Source organism: Hypanus sabinus, chromosome 5, assembly GCF_030144855.1.
Source record: "Hypanus sabinus isolate sHypSab1 chromosome 5, sHypSab1.hap1, whole genome shotgun sequence".
Classification (NCBI taxonomy): Eukaryota; Metazoa; Chordata; class Chondrichthyes; order Myliobatiformes; family Dasyatidae; genus Hypanus; species Hypanus sabinus.
In genome coordinates this window covers 155,046,077-155,052,319 of record NC_082710.1, presented here as the reverse complement: position 1 = coordinate 155,052,319, position 6,243 = coordinate 155,046,077, and positions in this window count along the sequence as shown.

Below are 6,243 nucleotides of genomic sequence, written 5' to 3'. Positions count from 1 at the left end.
GCCTTTATATACGACAGGGAAACGGCTTCCGGCAAGTGCAAGCGCCACGAGTCCGCCCGGAAATCTCATTCTGGGAAATAAGTTCCGCATGAAAACCTCACAGAGAACCAGAGCAAACACAAGGAAATCTGCAGATGCTGGAAATTCAAACAACAACACACACAAAATGCTGGTGGAACACAGCAGGCCAGGCAGCATCTATAGGGAGAAGCGCTTTCGACGTTTCGGGCCGAGACCCTTCGTCAGGACCAGAGATTCAGGATGCAGGCGCCGAAATCTGGAGAAACCTATCTGGGTCTGCTGATCTTTCCAGAACTTTTAGCTGGATTAAGCAGAACCTGACAAAAATAGAGTTTCTGTAAAGGGAAATCTTGCCTGAGAAACCTGTTAGAATTCTTCGAGGAAGTTGCTTCACACGAGGCTGCTTAACAAGATAAAATCCTATGGCATTACAGGAAGGATACTGGCATGGACAGTGGAATGGCTGACAGGCAAGAGGCAGCGAGTGGGAATAAAAGGGGCCTTTTCTGTTTGGCTGCCAGTAACTTGTGGTGTTCCTCAGGTTCAGTAATGGGACCGCTGCTTTTCACGTTGTTTGTCGATGGTTTGGATAATGGAATTGATGGCTTTGTGGCAAAGTTTGCGGACGATGCGAAGAGGGGTAGGCAGTGCTGAGGAAGCCATGAGATTGCAGCAACACTTGATAAATTGGAATAATGGGCAGACATGTGACAGATGGAATACAGAATTGAGAAATGTATGATAATGCATTTTGGTAAAATGAACAATAGTGCGAACTAACTGGGGGGGGGGGGGGAGGTTCAAACATCAGAGGTGCAAAGGGACTTAATACGCAGATTGAGTCCGTGGTAAAGAAGGTAAATGCAATGTTGAGATCTATTTCAAGGGGCATAGAATATAAATGCTAGGAGATAATGCTGAACCTTTGTAAGACACTAGTCAGGCCATACTTGGAATATTGCCAACAGTTTTGGGCCCCTTATCTCAGAAAGGATATACTGTCATTGGAGAGAGTCCAAAGGAGGTTCACGAGGATGATTCTGGGAATGAAGGGAACATATCAGTTGCTTTGGGCCTTTATTCATTGAAATTTAGTGGAATGCATGAGGATCTCATTGAAACCTATCGAATGTTGAAGGGACTAGATAAGGTGGATGTGGAGAGGATCTTTCCCCTGGTGGGGGCATCCAGAACTAGAAGGCACAGCCTCAACATTGAGCGATGACCTTTTAGAACAGAAGGAGGATTTTTTAGCCAGAGCGTCGTGAATCTGTAGAATGCTCTGCCATAGACTGTGGTGGAGGCCAAGTCCATGGATATATTCAAAGTGGAAATTGGTAGATTCCTGATTGAGGCATCAAGGGATATGGTGAGAAGGCAGGTGTATGGGATTGAGTGGGATCCAGGAACAGCCATGATGGAATGGCTGAGCAGACTCCACCATTAGGTTGAATGCCCTAATTCTCCTATGTCTTATGCTCTTTGACAATGTTTAGCTCAGTAAGGGTCCAAAAGCACTGTGGCAAACATTTTCTATCATGGTTGGCTTGAGTTGTTCCCTGATCTTAGCAATTCACTTGCAAATGTTTCACACCCATGCGAGGTTATATCATCAGTGTGCTGTTAATTCTCTATCATTCTGCACTCCCAATGTTCATGATACCAAAACAATTCGAACAACCTGATGTTAAGAAACAGCAGCTTGGCAGCTGATTATTTTCACATGTTTGGCAATACAGTGAAAACTTCGTTTTGCTTTCTGTTTGTACAAATCAGGGCATTGAGGTAGTACCAGAGTAAACTGTCAGAATGCAGAATAAAAAGTTACAGAGAAAGTGTAATGCAGGCAGATAATAGCATGGAAAAGACAGAGTGTGAGGTTAGGAGTCCATTTTATAGTACAAGCAATCAATAATCTTAAAACATTCTTAGGATAGAAGCCACTTTGAAGCTGGCAGTACAGGTTTTATTTTGTGGTGGAGAAAATGGGAGGGGCCATTCTGAAATGTTCACAGGCACAAGGGTACTATCAAATGGTTATCAACTGAGCTGCATAAAGAACATATTAGGTCATTAAAATCAATGGGCCAGCATGGTGCTGTCTGAGGAGGCCGAAGCAAGCTGGACTAGGCACATCTATACTTGCTTCCTGCTGCATAAGCAGGGTAGAGAGCATCTGTACACACTGCATCACTGCACAGTATGGAAACTGCCCTGCGGCGGACAGGAAGGCTCCACAATAGAGTCCCAACACATCACTGACACCAGTCTACCTGCCATCAAGTACGTATCAAGTTCAAGTTCAATTTACTGTCATTCAGCTGTACGCTCATATACCGCCAAACAAAACCATATTCCTCTGGACCAGGGTGTACAACACCATACACATAACTCATGAAGTCATATTACCACAAATAAATTAACAAAGAATAAAAGGTAAACAGTATAACACTACTGGCGCTTCAGACATGATGAGAGCAGGGTGTGGTGCTGTAGGATTTTGTGAATAAAACATGCAAGAGTCATTTTATGTGCTTTAACAAAAGCCACGGCCCTTTACTTCCACTGCGAACGTACCAAAAGCCAAACTGATTTGAGTGTGTGAATTAGAAAGGGTCCAGTGTGGCCTACATACAGACAGCTGCTGGAAAAGGACCAGAAACATCATGAAGAATTCTAGCCACCCTGCTCACAAACTGTCTGTCCCACTCCCATCAGAGAGGAGGCTACGTAGCATCCATGCCAGAATCACCAGTTATAAACAGTTACTTTCCGCAAGCAGTAAGGTAGATCAACACCTCCACCACTTTATCATTTCATGTACAAACCCTCTGTGCCCAGTGTCACTATAAAATCAATGTACAGTATATAACCTCTTAAGTATTTATAGATATTGTTTTTCTGTGCTACATTGGGCTCAGAGTAACTATTATTTTGATCCCCTCTAGACTTGTGTACTGGAAATGACATTAAACAATTTGGATCTTGAATCTAGAATGGAAATGCAGTGGCTAAACCAGGAGCAGAATTAGGAATTTGGCCTATCGAGTCTGCTGATTTATTCTCTCTCTCTACTCCGTTCCTTGCCTTCTCCCTGACTAATCAAGAATCTATCAACCTCAGCTTTCAGTGTACCTAATGACACGGCCTCCACAGCCTCCTGTGGCAGTGAATTCTGCAGATACACCACCGTCTGGCTGAAGAAATTCCTCCCCATCTCAGTTCTAAGGTGACTTCATTCCATTCGGAGTCTTCCCCACAGCCAGAAACACCCTCTCTACATCCACTTTATCTAGGACTTCCAATATGATAGCTTTGAACGAGGACTCATCCATTCTTCAGAGCATCAGCATGTACAAGCCCAGAACCATCAGATGGTCCTTCAGCATTAACCCTTTCATTCCCGGGATCATTCACATGAGCCTCCTCTGGCCAGTCTCCACTGCCAGCACATCCTTTCCTAGGCAAGTGGTCCAAAACTACTCACAATATTGGATTCATTGCAGAATGAGAGATGATTTTATGGGAATATACAAGTTTAACAGGCTAAGGATGTTTTCCAAAGTGGAGGGGAATCTGGAATTAAACAAATGAGGAATTCCTTCTCTCAAGAGATCCTAAATATACGGAATTCTCTATTACAAAGAGCTGTGAGGTGGAGTCCCTCAGTGTATTCAAGGCCAAGGTGGACAGACATTTAGGCAACAGCAGAGATTGATTGTCAATAGGGAAAGTCTGGGGTTATGAAAAAAGGTGGAAAAGTGATGTCAGGATTAAATCAGCCACAATCTACCTGAATGATGGAGCAGATTCAAGGGGCTGAAGAACCAACACCTGCTTCTATTTCTCCTACAACCAACTATTAAAGGTGAGTGTGCATCTTTTAAACTTTAAGTACTATAAACAGTGTGTGATTGTATTTACTGTGTTTTGCACCTTGCCCCTGGAAAAACTCTGCTTTATATTTGTATATGGTTGAATAACAATTAAACTTCAACTTGCTGGACAGAGGCAGGAAAAAAAACCACATTGGCAATATGCAGAGGTGCAAAATAGCCAACAGTTTACAGCTCCAGCGACGAGGTCAAACAATATCACGTCCCCAAAAAATATCTAAAATGAAATACCTGTTGTATTATGTGACAACATTAAGGACAATATTTAACTTTTTTTTACTCAAAACAAAATGGCATCTCTGTAGCTGAAATTGTGAGACTGAAAATTAACCCTCTGGATGAAGAGCCCTTTGGTTGCACATGATTATAAAAAGGCTGAACACAGTATGGTTTCCTTTAGGGGGAAAGTTGCCCAACAAATCTGCTGGAATAATAGGTCAGCTAGACAAAGGAGCTTGTGGATGTTATTTGGATTTTCAGGAGGCCTTTAATATGTTGCTGCACGGGAGGCTGCTAAACAAGATAAGAGTACTTGGTGTGAGAGGTAAGATACCAGCATGCATAGAAGTTTACCTGACTGGCAAAAGGCAAAAGGTGGGAAGAAAGTGGGCCTTTTCTAGTTTCAACACTGACCCATGACTACAGGGGTCAGTACTAGAATGTTGAGTGATTTGGATGATGAAATTGGTGGCCTTGTGGCCAAGTTTGTGGATGATACAAAGACAGGTGTTGAGAAAGTAGGAAGTCTGCAGAAGAAAATGGATTGTGAGATGGTGGCAGATGGAATACAGTGCAAAGAAGTGTTTAGTCTTGTCTTTGATAGAAGGAATGAAGGCATAATCTATTTTCTAAATGGGGGAAAATTCAAAGGGACTGGGAGTCCTTGTGCAGGATTCCCTAAAGGTTAACTTGCAGGTCGAGTTGGTGGTGAGGAACGAAAATTCAATGTTAATTTATTTTTGAGAGGACAAGATACACAAACAAGGATGTAATGCTGAGTTTGTAAGGCATTGGTCAGACTGCACTTGGAGTATTGAGAGCAGGTTTGGGCCCCCAAACTGAAGAAAGGATCTGCAAGCTTTGGAGAAGATCCAGGTTCACAAGATTTATACCAGGAATCAAAGGGTTAACATATGAGCATTTGGTGCCATTAGGCTTGTTTTCAATGAAGTTTAGAAGAATGGAGGGGAGATCTCTGAAACCTATCAAATATTGAAAAGCCTAAATTGAGTGGACATGGAGAGGATGTTTCCTATAATGGGGGACTCTAGGAACAGAGGGCACAGCCTCAGAATACAAGAATCTCCCTGTAGAGCAGATGAGGAGGAATTGCTTTAGCCAGAGGGAGGTTGATCTGTGGATTTCATTGCCACAGATGGCTGTAGAGTTTGAAAGGTTCTTAATTAGTAAGGTCATCAAAGATTACGGGGAGAAGACAGATGAATGGGGTTGAGAGGGACAGTAAGTGGAATGGTGGAGTAAACTCAATGGGTCAAATGGTCTAATTTCCTTAAATTTATAATCAGAATTAAGTAGTGTGTAAGTATGAGCCTGTTTCCAGTTGCAGGAAAGGAAGGCTGGAAAGAAGAGGAAACATCTGTGATTGAATGGCGATCAAGATTGCCCTGGTGTTCAGCACCATGCAAGAGGGGGATGAATTGTTAGTCAATGCTGAGTGTAAAGGAGTACGTATGAGGGTATAGAAAAACCTGCTGCCACTAAATGCAGAAAGAAGCAGTTGCTGGAAATCTGAAATAAAACTTCGGAAATACCAAAATCAGCTTATCTGAAGGGAGAGGAAAATGACCAGGTTACTGTTACAGAATGACCTTCTGTCTCTTCTATGGAAGAGACTAGTTACCTTAAATCAAGGCAGTTTCAGGTTTAGTGTTCAAATGGGGACTAAATTTATGAAATAATGTGCATTTCTGTTGGGAGGATGGGAGGAGTGAGAGGACGAGGCAGGACTAGCTAAACTGCTCTCAGTGACTGTGAGACTCTGACTTGGGGTCTCAACCAAAAAGACAAGATCTTCCTTGTGGCTGAACAACTTTCATTTATATAGCACCAGTGGGAGGAGGAAGGAGGGCTTGACATAGCAAGATAGTGTACAGCATGGCTGCCAGCAGGAACAGATGTTCTTGAAGGGTTATGGAAGCTACAGACAATGGGGGGATTTGAACAAGGGGACATTCTGTAATGTCCTCTGAATCTACACCTACTGCTCAAGACTTCCAACAGCTGAAGAATCTACTATGCTTCTGAATTTACAAGGACTTAGAATCACCCTAACCTTGACAATATTTGGACTGGTTTCAGCTTCTAT